This window comes from Alligator mississippiensis, chromosome 15 (assembly GCF_030867095.1).
Source record: "Alligator mississippiensis isolate rAllMis1 chromosome 15, rAllMis1, whole genome shotgun sequence".
NCBI lineage: Eukaryota > Metazoa > Chordata > Crocodylia > Alligatoridae > Alligator > Alligator mississippiensis.
In genome coordinates this window covers 15088534-15104262 of record NC_081838.1, presented here as the reverse complement: position 1 = coordinate 15104262, position 15729 = coordinate 15088534, and the positions used below count along the sequence as shown (strand labels likewise).

The window sequence follows — 15729 nt, the reverse complement described above, 5'->3', positions numbered from 1 at the left end:
TGGGTGAGGGGCTTCCTTCCTGGTGGGCTAGAGTCTGCCCGGCAACTAGTGATGTATTTCAAATTGGTTGGCTGACAGCCAACAGATGCTGACCTCCATTGGACTAGGTAAATGAGGTCACAAAGGCTGTATAAGTGAAGAACTGCCCAGGAAGAGGGGGAGCAGCCATGAGGGAGACACACAGACAAAGAGGAGCTGCACCATCTGAAACTTGCTCTCTCTCAAAACTCATGATCAAGGAACTGCCTGCCTCCAGAGGGAATCTCCACCTGCCTCTGGATGATACTTGTGAGTAAGCTACCTGAGATCCAACTAGATGTATAGCTTGCAGTAACTCAGATGCGAGATCAAAGGCTACCCCAGCCACAGGACTTTGCTCGATGGGATTTCTCTGATATTCCTGTACCCTATTCTAACCCTACCTTCTGTAACCAATAAAGTTCTCCTTTGTACCTAGTGTGGGAGACTTTTTGGAAGTGGGTCTAGATTATGCTTTGGGGTCCCCTTGGTTCGGCTGATTAAGGGAGACCACTACTCGTGCTTCTGACAGAGGGAAGCATCCCAGCTTCTTGAAATGAATCAAGTACCCCTGAGGGCTACTAGGCCTGTGTTTCCCAGAGTGTGCAGAGCCAGAATGAAGTCCAGAGCTCTGGGTGGTGGCAGTGGAAACCCCAGGCTAGCGGGTGTGCTCCAGGAAGGGGGTCAGTCAGATGTGAGGCGCCCCCAGGAAGGCACTCAGAGCTTGGAAGGTGGTCAGGTGCAGTAAGGTGGGTGGCTCAATGCAGGAGCACCCCCTACTGGCCTGCCACAACCTGCACCAAGGTACTTTACATTGTGGGTAAGGTATTTACTGTGGAACCACAGCAGTAAACTATATAATCTATGAATGAAGGGAAGAAAAGAACAGCGGTTTGTTCAATAAATACAAAGGAAGCACCTCCCCAGAGACCACGTGCTAACTCTTTGCTGTAAGTGTAAGTTGCCAAGATGGACATCAACAGCCTGATAGCTCTGTCATGGGAGGAAGAGTGTAGAGGATTTAGCTGGATTTACCCATAGGTGTGATGATGAACTTCCATTGTATAGTGAACTTGGCTCCTTAACAATGAACCAGAACTCATTAAGCTCACTGGAAGTTAGCCCGTGCATTTCAGTAGGTCATGTACCAGACAGATCCTAAATAGCTGGAGTGTCTAAATCCAGCAGATTAAAGATTTAACACCATTTTTGGTGGGATTACATTTTTTTCCAATGTCCCAAACAGATGCTGGCATGACTTTAAAGCACAAAAAATGCACATAAACGGAGATCCTCACATGGAGACATGCGATTTTGAGCATGAAAACACATGACAGTTGAATTAAATGTTTTGTGTGTCTTTCAGTCAAGTCAAACAGGAAATGAATTGAGCCCAAATTGTATGAGGGAGAAACTTTGGGTGTAGAGTGAAACTGCAATTATCAGGCAGCACACAGGCAATGAGTAAAAAAAGCATCTGCATGTATTACAGTGTCATGTGCAATCAGTTCCATTTTATTACTAATCAGAACCTTTCCTATCCAGGGCATCTCCCATCCTCCGGGAAAGATGGGAAATGGTATAAAAGCAGTCCATACTCAGAGTTCCTCTATCCACATCTCATCACCTCTCCACTCCAGGAAACCGAGTAAGTTTCACATCTCTCAATATCTCCTTCTGCTTGTGAATATATTGCTTTAGCAACTGCTTTAGATTAATTCTGCCAAAATACTCAGAGTTTTAATCCTGCTGGGGCTTTTTTCTGTTTTTTGGGGCAGGAGGGGTTGGTGGATCAGGCTGTGTGTCCACTTCTTGAGGTGTAGCTCTCTCGGGCCACACTCACAGCTGGGCTGGTTTTAAATTGCTGCTCAGGGATTCATGGTCAGGGACTCATGGCTGTACACCTGAGCACTGCAGCACTCAACTCAGGCCAGCTGCGCAAATGTTTCCCTGGCCTTGCAGGTGGGCTGTACAGCATGGGCTTCTGCATGTGTCTGCAAGATGTGCTGTTTGATGTGGGGAGAAGGCAGGTTGTGCACAAATGCTTCAGAGTCATTGCTTATGAGGGAGGGAACAGGTTTTCCAGACTAGAAGATGAGGAAGACAGCAAGACGGAGCAAACAACAAAGTCACCTAATCCCTGGAGGCTGCAGGCTCGTAGAGCAGAGCACATGACTGCAGGAGCTGTACTCTGACCCCTCATGTGCATTATGTTCCCCTCTTTCCCTCCTGTGTTTCAGGCCAACCTCCACTGCAGGAACATGTCTTCCTACAGACAGCTGATCAGCTCCCGCTGCTACAACCCCTGTGAAGTGACCTGCCCACAGCCATATGCCGATGCCTGGAACGAGCCCTGCGTGACATCCTGCGGTGACTCCAGAGCCGTGGTCTACCCACCCCCGGTGGCCATCACCTTCCCCGGACCCATCCTCGCCTCCTGCCCCCAGGAGAGCTATGTGGGCACCTCAGAACCCCAGTGCATTGGCGGCCCATACACTTTCGGCGGCTACCTGGGGTACAGAGGCTCAGTGGGCACCGGGTACTCCTACCCCTCTTATTCCTGCCAGATCAACAGATACCGCTATGGGGGCTGCAGGCCATGCTAAAGCAGCAGGAATATCTGTGGCAGAAAGGAATAGCCAAGAAATGGGGAACAAGATTCAGATTCAGGAATGAGTGGAGGCACATTGTTTTCAGAGGCACAAAACACCCACTGCTTCTCTTTGCTGTGGGAGTCAAGGGTGCTCAGGAGCTCTGAAAATCTTTCCAGTGCATGAAGTTCTCTTTTCTGTAATACTCCCTCTCTTTCTGAATGATAGCAGTATGCCCTTATTCAGGTAGCAGAGGTGGTATGCAATCGTTCAGTACACACTTTCTATGACTAAAGTGGCGTAGAAGGAAGTTAGTATCCACCACAATGTGACTGTTTATGCCAAGTTGTACCATCTGTTTATGGCCTTTAGCTTTTAACAAAATCCATTTCAGCATGTAAAATGTAGAATAAGAAAAGCTACTTGGTGCTTTCCTTATGTAGCTCTTTTTCCTGACTAAAAGGACTTATTCTTCTGAAAAGTGGGATTGTTGAAATCTAGCACTGCAAGAAGAAAAATAGACCAGCTTGTGCACATGCAGCTTCTTGGAGTGGAGGATTCGTTGTAGACCTGTTTCGATCTCTGGAAATATGTTGTTTCTCTTTCTCATTCTTTAACTTTGAAAATGTATGTTTCTCTTCTCATTCCCATTAAAAGAAATCAGATTGCATCCTAATATCAGACTTCTGGTTCATTTGCCTCTTTACTTGTTGTTTTATAAACTACTCATTGAAACGCACTTCTGTCAGGAGAAGTATTGGTTGTGCTGCACACTGCCTATAACCCACTGACCCATGCCAATGATATAAGAAACAAGTCCTTGAAATGGTAAACGGCATTACAAACAACCAGTACAAATAACCTTCCCCTGTCATAACTTACACCCATGGTATGGAGCAGCAATGCACCGGTTACTGACTGGACAAGAACCAGCAGATGTTGACCAGAGGTTCACGTCCATAGTCCAATGCTTATGTTTCAGGATCAGTGTGGACTGTACTGCTTTACAGTCCACATCTGGGCTATTTCAAACCACTAGAAAGAAGCTATCAGTTCATACAGTCTACATCCACTATTCACTGGTATTAATACCTGGGTAAATAGGTGTCCAAAACTATTCTTGTTTTGGGGGAAATATCAACATTTCAAATTTTTTTCCCAGATTTTTTTTAATTACATATATGTTTCCTCACAAAATATAAGCTGTGGGAAAAGACCTGTATTAGGACAAAATGTGTTTAGAAATTTGGCCTTTGTTTTTTTAGAGCAGCTAAAAATCATGTACATAAGTGCTGAAAATGCAAGATATCTGATCCTTTTAGCTTTAAAAAAGTTTCTCCTGGAGTGTGTTTCAAGCCGGTTTCAGTGAAGTGTCTACCTGAGTTAGTGTTGAACTGGAGCACCTTCGCCTAAGTGCCAAAAACCCCCGGTGCATGTGCACCCATGTGCACCGCCTACACATCGCCACTGGGTTAGACTAAAGGGTATCTATGGCTCTAGCAACTGTCTTGCATCAAGGATGCATGGCACATATTGTTCATGGTGGGTCAGACACATCATTCAAGAACTAGAAGAGAATTCCTGTGTGAGATACATTTGAGGACAAATTTTGTGGGGCTTTATTTGTTGAAGGGACAAAGGGGCTACAAGTGGATTTGTTTTGGTTTTATACATATAATAAATGTACATGTCCTTTACATGACTACATGCATCTCAGCCTCTCCATGTTGCCAGGAGCACATGTTCCAAGGTTGTTATACTTTTCTTCCAAATATCTATAGGATGCTGTCAGAGAATACATGGGAGAGTGGTGGGACATAGCACAGCAACCCTAGACGTGTTATAAAAACAATCCTTTCCATCCAGCTCTTCCTCTGACATGAGTTCTCTATTTCCTTTGAAGTAAAGGGAACTGTGACAATGGGCATTATATGAGGAACTGGCCGAAAGCTAGGTTTTAACTCATTAGAACACATTGCTGATACAATCTTAAGAAACCAGTGCCTCACACTGAAGCTGCAGAGAATGGCTTAGCATTCTAAGTTTGAAGCTTAAAAGGAAACTAGTACATTGCCCCACCCTGCTCTATGCTGTAGTTATCCAAGGTTATCTGAGAACACCTAAAGCATTTAACAGACTCTTCTAGGCATTACCCTAAGGTGGAATGGGACGGATGTAAAATGTTATCTACATGAATAGCTGCCATTCTCCCAGGGGCAAAATTGAAGACATAACACTCAAAACCGAATAATAATGGCAGCAAGCATAGTGAGCCAACCAAAGGAGGGGATCTGATGGAAAGTGAATAATACACTAAGTAAGGCCCTAGCCTGGGACACAGAGGGTGCTGGAGGCAGGGACATTTCCTTAATAAACTTGCAGAAGTCAGATTTACAAGTGAGCTCTTCTTGCAAAATGCACTTCATGCAAAATGCTCGGCTATACTCCCAGTGACCACTGGTCTGTAGCTCCCCATCTGAATCTAGGAAGACACAATCCTTCCCCCATAGTTTCATAGTTTCATCGTTGGTAGGGTCGTAAGGGACCTGAGGAGATCATCTAGTCCGACCCCCTGACGTGGCAGGAAAGAGTACTGGGGTCAAATGACCTCAGCCAGATGTCCATCCAGCCTCCTTTTAAAGATCCCCAGGGTATGAGCCAGCATCACTTCTTTTGGAAGTTGGTTCCAGGTCCTAGCCACCCTGACAGTGAAATAGCACTTCCTAATGTTTAGCCTCAAACTACCTTCCACTAGCTTGTGTCCATTGTTTCTTGTAACTCCCGGGATTGCTTGGGGGAACAGGGACTCTCCCAGTGGCTGGTCCCCCTTGACTAGTTTGTAGACTGCCACTAGGCCCCCTCTCAGCCTTCTTTTGTGGAGGCTGAACAGGTTCAGGTCCCGTAGCCTCTCCTCTTAGGGCCTGCCCTGCTGTCCCTGGATCATGCAGGTGGCCCTCCTCTGGACCCTCTCAATGCTGTCCACATCCCTCCTGAAGTGTGGCTCCCAGAACTGGACGCAGTACTCCAACTGCGACTTGACCAGTGCTGCATAGAGGGGGAGGATCACCTCCTTGGACCTGCTTGAGATGCATCTGTGGATGCACGACAAGGTATGGTTGGCCTTCCTGACCGCGTCCCCACACTGTCAGCCCATGTTCATTGTGGCATCAATGATGACTCCAAGATCCTTTTCTGTCTCAATACTGGTGAGAAGGGAGTTCCCCAGCCTGCAGGTGTGCCGCTGGTTCCTCCTCCCCAGGTGCATTATCCTGTGCTTTCACTTGTCACCCTGCCCAGAGCTTGGGCAGCTTCTGAGGATAAAACAGCTCTTTCAGAGACACCTACCTCATGGTCCCAGAGCTGCCAGGGAGCACTGCTCTCAAGCCCAGTCTTCTCACCTGACCTAGAAATATGGCAGTGAACTCCTCGGGGGCCCTTCCTGCCCCCAATCACAAGCCCGCCAGAGACACAGCTGACGGGTGGCCCCAGACAGCTCTGCAGAAGAAGCTGTGTCATGGTGTCTCCTGCTTGGGCACATGAAATCAAAAGAGTCCAGGAAAACAAAGCTATGATGTTCTGTGTGGCTATGAGAGATGGGAGTAACAATGAAAAGTGCCTGGGCTCTTGTTCCCACCCATCCCCTGATGATTTTGGCAAAGTGAATTAGTTCCTACACCCCAATTATCACCTCTCCTACAGCAGATTTAAGAGCTTCCTGCATTGCATGGTTGTGTTGAGAAGTTCCCATGGAGAAAGCAGTAACAAGAGAAAGCATTGCTACAGTGCAAGGCAGCACTTTCATGGCTGAAGAAGGCCTTAGAGCTGTCAGAGCAGATGTGTAAACAGGGGAGGTGGACACATAGGGACTAGGCAGTTCAGAGCTCAGGAGCATCATTTGAAAATTTTCTCTAAGGCCTCCCAGAAGGGAAACATTACCCAGGCAAGAAAGGATTGAATAAGGGATGTTCCTGGCTGCCTTCTGGGGGAGGGAGGGAGAATCCTTGGATGCAATAAATTCCTGTATGGCTGTATGGGGTGAAAGGACCTCTCCAAGGATTCACCCCAGAGCCAGATTAGCTTTACCCAGGAAATTGAGGACTCATCCCTTCCAAGGGGTGGCAGAAAAGTGACTCCCACCTTTGGGGTGCATGCCAGGGCTTGGCTACAGGCTGAGGTTCATTGGACCCTTACCTGCATGGTTGTCTCATCCTTTCCTGCCCAGGGAGAGGACATGGGGAAGCCCAACTCTGCAGTTCCCCTAGCTGCAGCCCTGTATGCTGCATTATGCAATGAAGGATTGAGCCTCATGTCCTCACCCGGTTTCCCAGACCTGCTTCCTGTCTGTCCCTGAGTTATCAGCCTCTGAATAGCATCCTTCCTCTTATAGCCTCTTTCACATCAGCTACACAGTCTTCACTTGGTGCCTGGGAATGTGTCAGGTGTGGCCCCTGCCATCCCTCAGTCCGCACCATGGCCTGAGACCTACCACCCTCTGCCCCTGGTACCGGGGGGACTCAGCCTGTCCCAGTCCCATGGCTTTTGGGGCTCCCTTGGCATGAGGTGTGCCCAAGAGCCTCAGCCCACTCCATTCTCACCTCATGTATCTTAGCTAGGAGCTCCCTTTCTCTCTAGATAACTCTGGATCAATATACTTCCTCTCATCTGAAAGAGAACAACATCTTATAGCATTAACTGAATCCATACCATACACATTTGAAGAGAACCAGCATCAGGCACTTTGGAAGCAGGTATAAAAGCCCAGAAGTGATGAAGGTTAGCAGAAAGGTTGTTTAATGTGAGATTTCTTCTTAATATGCCTTAGAGCATAGAAGCATTAGATAGAAACCCTCCTCCTGCAAGCCAGAGCCAATTGAGAGTTTCAGCCATATCTATAAGCGAAATATAAAACTGTGCTATAACTACCTCTCAGTCACTACAAATAAAAGCCCATTTCTGGAGTTGCAGAATGTATTATATTCAGATACCTACCTGGTTTCAATATACACGGCTCCAGGAAAGCCAGCTAAGGACCTTGTCTGTGTTCTCTCTACAGGTCTATTTTAAAGTTGCAAAGTAAACTAAGTTTGGCATCATAGCAATTTTAGGATCAAAGCCACCTAAGGAATTGATGTGATTACCATTCTCTTCTGCAGGTGCCAAAATCATGGACTAATGACGGGGGACATTACATCGACCAATCACCACAACTAGGAAGACTTTTTTTGGAAACTACCCCACCAGACATTAACAAGAATCACAAACTGTGGTGCAAGACAGAAGACAAGGAAAAACTTATGCATGAGTCCCTCCAAACAAATTGTGTTACCCATTCAGGTGTTCCTCATCACTATTAAATTCTTAGCTTCCTAACATGATGACACACTGGTCAAACCCTTAGGAGAGGCTGGACTCTTAAACCTTTATTGCCCCAGCCATGGACTTCTTTTCTTTCAGGAGGACTGAAACAAGGTTTAATGCTTTAACTACTTCAGGAAATAGGGGAGAGCTAGAGGGTGATGGAGGTAAAGAGATCTGTTGTTTTCAAGCAAAGAAAAAGAAAACCAAAGAAAACAGACAAATCACAAGTCCCAAGTCCAGAATTCATGACTTAATTAAAAAGACCCCACAAAAGCATGCAAGTAACATCATTTAAGAATCGGGCACCTTTTTCTATTTTGTAGCCAAGGCTAGTGTTCAAACGTCACACAATAATAGTGAAACTCCTTCATTTTTCCTACACCAGTAAGGAGCCCCAGCAAACATTACCCAAGTGACCTGCACCAAAGTAGTTTACATTGTGGACAAGGTATTTACCATGGAGTTCACAACAGTAAACTATATCATCTATGAATGAAGGGAGGAAAAAAAAAACAAAACAGGTTTTTGCAGTAAATGTGAAGGAAGTACCTCCCAAAAGACCATGTGCCAACTCTTTGCCTTAAGTGTAAGATGCCAATGCAAAGGTGGGCATACAGAGCCTGATAGCTCCATCATGTTGGGACTAGTGTTTAAAGGATTTAGTTAATTATACCCATTGGTCTGATGATGACCTTCCATTGTATAGTGATCTTGGCTCCTTAACAATGAACCAGAACTCATTAAGTTCACTGGAATCTTGCCAGTGCATTTCAGTAGGTCGTGTACCAACAGATCCTGAATAGCTGGAGTGTCTAAATCCAGCAGATTAAAGCCTTAACACCATCCCCTGAAGGTGCGGAAAAAAAGAAAAATCTGCAATGTCCCAACTAGATGCCAGCATGGCTTTAAAGCACAAAAAAGGAAAACTCCACATAAAAGCAGATCCTCAAAGGGAGACATGCTGTTATGAGCCTGAAAACACATGAAAGTTGCATTAAATGTTTTGTATGTCTTCCAGTGAAGTCAAACAGGAAATGAATTGAGCCCAAAATGTCTGAGGAAGAAACTTTGGGTGTAGAGTGAAACTGCAATTATCAGGCAACACACGGGCAATGAGTAAAAAAAAACATTTGCATGCATCTCAGTGTCATGTGCAATCAACTCTGTTCTGTTACTAATCAAGACCTCTCCCATTCAGGGCATCTCCCATCCACTGGGCAAGCTGGGAAATAGTATAAAAGCAGTCGCTCTTCAGCGTTCCTTTATATACATCTCTTCACCTCTCCACTCCAGAGAACCCAGTAAGTTTGAAAACTCTCAGTATCTCCTTCTGCTTGTGAATGTATTGCTTTAGCAACTACTGTAGAATAGTTCTGCAAAAATACTCAGAGGTTTAATCCTGTTGTGGCCTTTTTCTGCTTATTGGGTTGGAGGAGTGGGTGGATCAGGCTATGTCTCTACTTCTTGAGTTGTAGCTGTCTCTGCCCACTCACAGCTGGGCTGGTTTTAAATTGCTGTGCAGGGATTAATGGTCAGGGTTTCATGGTCATACACCTGAGCAGTGCAGCACTCAGCTCAGGCCAGCTGGCCAAAAGTTTCCCTGGCCTTGCAGTTGGGCTTTACAGCATAGGCTTCTGCATGTGTCTGCAAGATGTGCTGTTTGATGTGGGGACAAGGGAGGTTGTGCACAAAGGCTTCAGAGGCATTGCTTAGGAGGGGGGGAAGAGGTTTTCCAGACTAGAAGATGAGGTAGACAGAGAGAAGGAAGCAAACAGCAAATTCACCTTATCCCTGGAGACTGCAGGCTCCTAGAGCAGAGCACACGACTGCAGGAGCTGTACTCTGATTCCTCACGTGCGTTATGTTCCCCTCTTTCCCTCCTGTGTTTCAGGCCAACCTCCACTGCAGGAACATGTCTTCCTACGGACAGCTGATCAGCTCCCGCTGCTACAACCCTTGTGAGGTGACCTGCCCGCGGCCATATGCTGATGCCTGGAACGAACCCTGCGTGACATCCTGCGGTGACTCCAGAGCCGTGGTCTACCCACCCCCGGTGGCCATCACCTTCCCCGGACCCATCCTCGCCTCCTGCCCCCAGGAGAGCTACGTGGGTACCTCAGAACCCCAGTGCATTGGCGGCCCATACACTGCCGGCGGCTACCTGGGGTACAGAGGCTCAGTGGGCACCGGGTACTCCTACCCCTCCTATTCCCGTCAGCTCAACAGATACAGCTATGGGGGCTGTGGGCCATGCTAAAGCAGCAGGAATATGTGTGATAGAAAGGAATAGCCAAGAAATGGGGAACAAGATTCAGATTCATGAATAAGCAGAGGGACATTGTTTCTAGAGGCACAAAACACCCACTGCTTCTCTTTGCTGCAGTTGCCGAGGGCACTCAGGAGCTCTGAAAATCATTCCAGTGCATGAAGATCTCTTTTCTGTAATACTCCCTCTCTTTATTAATGATAGCACTCTGCACTTATTCAGGTAGCAGGGCAGGTATGCAATCGTTCGATACCCACTTTATGGCTAAAGTGGCATAGAAGGAAGTTAGCATCCACCACAATGTGACTGTTTATGCCAAGTTGTACCATCTGTTTATGGCCTTTAGCTTTTAACAAAATCCATTTCAGTATGTAAAATGTAGAATAAGAAAAGATACTCGGTGCTTTCCTTGTGTAGCTCTTTTTCCTGACTCAAAGGACTTATTTTTCTGAAAAGTGGGATTGTTGAAATCTAGCACTGTGAGAAGAAAAGAAGACTAGCTTGTGTGCATGCAGCTTCTTGGAGTGGAGGATTGGTTGTAAACCTGTTTTGATCTCTGGAAATATGTTGTTTCTCTTTCTCATTCTTTGGCTTTGAAAATGTATGTTTCTCTTCTCATTCCCATTAAAAGAAATCAGATTGCATCCTAATATCAGACTTCTGGTTCATTTGCCTCTTTACTTGTTTTATAAACCACTCATTGAAATGCACTTCAGTCAGGAGAAGTATTGGTAGTGCTGCGCACTGCCTATAACCCACTGTCCCATGCCAATGATATAAGAACCAAGTCCTTGAAATGATAAACGGCATTGCAAACAACCAGTACAAATAACCTTGCCCCGTCATAACTTACACCCATGGTATGGAGCAGCAATGCACCGGTTACTGAGTGGACATGAACCAGCAGATGTTGACCAGAGATTCACGTCCATAGTCCAATGCTGATGTTTCAGGATCCATGTTGGCTCTACTGCTGAACAGCCCACATCTGGGCTATTGCAAACCACTGGAAAGAAGCTATCAGTTCTTACAATCTACAACCACTATTCGCTGGTATTAATACGTGGATAAATAGGTGGACAAAACTATTCCTATTTGGGTGGGAAATATCAACATTTCATTTTTTTTCCCCAGATTTATTTTATTTAAATATGTATAAGTTGTCTCTCAAAATGTAAGCTCAGGAATAAGACTGGTATCAGATAAAAATGTGTTTGGGAATTCTGGCCTTTGATCTTTAGAGCAGTTAAAAACGTGGAAGGAGGTCTTGAGAATGCAAGATATCTTATCCTTTTAGCTATAAGACAATTTCTCCTGGTGTGTGTTTCAAGTCAGTTTCAGTGAAGTGTCTACCAGACTTAGCATTGCACTGGAACACTTTAACCTAATTGCCAAATTCAGGAGGTGCATGTGCACTCATTTGCACCATCTCTGCCTCACCACTGGGTTACACTAAAGGGTCTCTCCAGCTCTAGCAAATCTCTTGCATCAAGGACGCACGGCACATTAAGATTTGGTGTACAGGTAGTGAGACACCATTCAAAGACTAGTAGAGAATTCCTGCCTGAGATACATTTGAGAACAAATTGAGCTGGCCTTTATTTTTTGAAGGGACAAAGGTGCTACAGGTGGTTTTGTTTTGTTTTTATACATATAATAAATGTACACGTCCCTTACATGCCTACATGCATCTCAACCTCTCCATGTTGCCAGGAGCACATGTTCTGAAGTTCTTATACTCTTCTCCCAAATACCAATAGGATGCTATCAGAGAATACATGGGAAAGTTGTAGGAACCAACACAGCAACTCTTGACTTGTCTTTATAAAATGAATGCTTTGCATCCAGATCTTCCTCTTGTCATAACCCAATGATTTTTAGTGCCTCGGCACATTGAAATTTTGCCACCACATGGAGCTTTCTTTGCACGGTGGATTTCTCAGCTGCAGAGAGAACACCCCAGTGCAAAAGAGTTCCCACCATACGTATGCAAATTTGTGTCCCACTATTGGTCAATTCTAAATTATTCCTACCTGGTGGCTAGCGATTGGTTTGCTAGCCGTATAAAAGGTTAGAGCAGTTTCCGCCCAAGTTGGAGGACTCCACAACCATCTCATGGAGAACTCTGAGCGCGCTGTGGAGCCTAGCAAATTCTGTGTGTGTCTTGGAGGAGGACTTAGGGGCCTGATCAGCTTCTAACCACTCCCCGTCATAGTGGAAAGATTGACGTACCTCCGTGTTGAGCGTGCCGAGTCGTACATCGACGAGCCATCTCGGTTTGGTTCGACAAGAGATCTCACTTCTGTTTGTTTGTGTGCAACTGTAACTCAAGCAAGTTTCCTTCCTGCACTGTGACCATTGGCAGTGTAAGTAAAGCTTTCTTTATACAACCAATACGCTTCCGTGCCTAACTCTATTCCATCGTGGAAAATACCCACCTGATGGTCCGGGCTACTGGCCACAGCCTTAGACCACCCTCGGCTCCCACACCTCTAACATGAGCTCTCTATTTCCTTTTAATTAAAGGGAAGGGTGACAACGGGCATTATTTCAGCAACTGGCCGAAGTTTAGTTTTTAACTCATTAGCACAGATTTCTGATACAGTCTTAAGAAACCGGTGCCACATGCTGAAGCTGCAGAGAATGGCTTAGCATGCCAAGATTAAAGCTATAAAAGATTATTAGTACTTTGCCCCATCATGCTCCATGCTGTAGTAATCCATGGTTTGGGGGCTCCATCAGCATAAGCTGTGCCCAAGAGCCTCAGCTCACTCCATCCTAACCTCTGGTATCCCAGGAAGGAGCTCTCTCTCCCCCTAGATAACTCTGGAGCAGGATACTTCCTCTCATCTGAAAGGGAACAACATCTTATAATATCAACTGAAACCATTGCATGTGTCTTTGAAGAGATCCAGCACCAGGCACTTTGGCAGCAGATATAAAAGCCCAGAAGTGATGAAGCTTAACACAAAGGTCATTTAATGTGAGGTTTACCCAAGTGACCTACACCAAAATACTTTACATTGTGGGCAAGGTATTTACCATGGAGCCCACAACAGTAAACTATATCATTTATGAATGAAGGGAGGAAAAGAGCAGTGTTTTTTGCAGTAAATGAGAAGGAAGCACCTCCCAAGAGATCATGTGCTAACTCTTTCCCTTAAGTGTAAGATGCCATTGTGAAGGTGGGCATACACAGCCTGATAGCTCTGTCTTGTCGGGACTAGTGTTTAAAGGAATTATTTGATTTTACCCATAAGTCTATTGATGGCCTTCCATTGTATAGTGAACTTAGCTCCTTAAGCAGGTATAAAAGCCCAGAAGTGATGAAACTTAGCATAAAGGACCGTTATTGTGAGATTTCTTCTTAATACACCTTAGTGCATAGAAGCATTTAATAGAAACCCTCCTCTTGCAAGTGAGAGCCAATTGGGTATTTCAGCCATGTGTGTACACTAAATAAAAAAAACTGTGCTATAGCTACCTCTCAGTCACTACAATTAAAAGCCCATTTCTGGAATTGCAGAAAGTGTTTTGTTCATGTCCCTAACTGGCTTAAATATACACAGCTCCACCAAAGTCAGCTAAGGACCTTGTTTGTGTTCTCTCTTCATGTCTGTTTTAAAGTTGCAAAGTAAGTGATGTTTGGCATCAAAGCAATTGTAGGCTCAAAACCACCTAAGGAATTGATGTGATTATCATTATCTTCTGCAGGTGCCAAAAACATGGACTAATCACATCCACCAATCACCACAGCTAGGAAGACTTTTTTGGAAACTACCTGTCACCAGCAGGCAGGTTCTCCCCTTTAAAGCCAGAACTTTCTGGGCATGAAGTCCTGGTAAGGAAGGGGTTAAATGCTGAGCCTGGCCAGCTGGTCAGCTGACTGGAAGGGGCAGACCAGGACTTTAAAAACCCTGGGCAGAGCGGCAGTGAGGAGCGGCAGCTGAAGGGGAAGGCGTGTCTCCCAGAGATCCCTAGAGAGGCTTGGTGAGTGGTCTGAAAGTGAGAAGAGGGGAACTATGGAAGCCCTGGAGAGACGGCAGCTGCACCACAGCAAAGACTGTAGCTGATGATGGGGAGCCAAAGCACGAACCCTGCGAATGTACGCTGACATGCTGATTTCTTGGTCACATTTGCTGGTGACAGTTATTACCCACGGACGAGACAGTTTATTTTTTTTTCTTTTTTGATTATTGAATAACACCAGTGGTTTGAATGAGGCTATTATGGGCCCACTTCGGAATGGTGACTCCGGTGCCAGCAGGGGCGGCTTTTGGGGATACAGACCCCAGTGCCAGCGACGGCACAGCCTTTGGAGATACATAGGCCCTGGTGCCAGTGAAGGCACAGGATTTTGGTGTGCTCTGACCCCAGCACCTGAAGGTGTGATCTTAAAAGGCCAGGGAGGCCTGGTGCATCTGAAGTGCAGTTTTTGTCTTGTTTTTTGTTTTCTTTGGACTGGGAAAGTGCGAGTGTGGGGCCATTCCCTGGCCTTGAACTTGCAACCTCCTGGCTGTGGGGGTAGTGGCCAGGTGGGGTTGTGCTTCAGATTGGAGCAGGAAAGGGGGGCCACAAGCCTCAAGACACCAGAAAAATCTAGAGCCTCAAAGGCAAACCCTGTTTGGTGGGTTTAGATGAGGAGGCCTAGCTAGAGAAAGACAGGGGTCAAGCCCATGTAGGCGAAAGGCCCCAACATACAAAATACAATATGCAGTCTCCCACTCATAAGAACATCAACATAATAATTTCCACCAAGACATGGGAGGAGAGTAGAGGGCAGGACTTCAGAACTTCAAAGAAGACTCCAAGGGCACCCCACGTAAGGCGTGGATTACCAGGGAAGATGGCGCTGGGGAGGGCGACCTGTTACACCACCCCACCAGACATTAACAAGAATCACAAACTGTGGTACAAGATGGAAGACAAGGAAAAACATTTATGCATGAATCCCTGCAAACAAATTGGGTTGCCTATTGAAGTGTCCCTCATCACTTTTGTATGCTTAACTTTATAACATGATGACACACTGGTCACACCCTAAGGAGAGGCTGGACTCTTAAACCTTTATTGCCTCATCCATGGACTTCCTCTCTTTTCAGTAGGACTGAAGCAAGGTTTAATGCTTTAACTACTTCAGGAAATGGGGGAGAGCCAGAGAGTGACAGAGGTAAAGAGATATGTCATGTTCAAGCAAAGAAAAAGAAAACCAAAGATATCAGACAAATCCCAAGTCCCGAATTCATGACTTCAATAACAAGACCCCACAAGAGCATGCAGGAAACATCAGTTAAGAATCAGGCACCTTTTTCTATTTTGTAGTCAAGGGTTGTGTTCAAACGTCACACAATAACGGTGAAACTCCTTTATTTTCCCTACACCTCTATGGAGCCCCAGCAAACATTACCCAAGTGACCTGCACTAAAGTATTTTACATTGTGGGTAAGGTATTTACCATGGAGTCCACAACAGTAAACTATATCATCTATGAATGAA

The 15729-nt window shown here is 45.7% G+C and overlaps 2 long non-coding RNA genes across 2 annotated transcripts; both read left to right on the top strand.

Moving 5' to 3' along the window:
- LOC132245579 (uncharacterized) lies at nt 1-3285 on the top strand. The gene is made up of 3 exons (XR_009457277.1): nt 1-288; nt 1564-1666; nt 2259-3285. It is a non-coding gene; the product is annotated as an uncharacterized LOC132245579 (long non-coding RNA).
- A 5889-nt stretch (nt 3286-9174) lies between these two features.
- Nucleotides 9175-10883, top strand: LOC109282855 (uncharacterized). Its single transcript, XR_002089884.2, has 2 exons — nt 9175-9268; nt 9859-10883. It is a non-coding gene; the product is annotated as an uncharacterized LOC109282855 (long non-coding RNA).
- Nucleotides 10884-15729: the final 4846 nt, after the last annotated feature.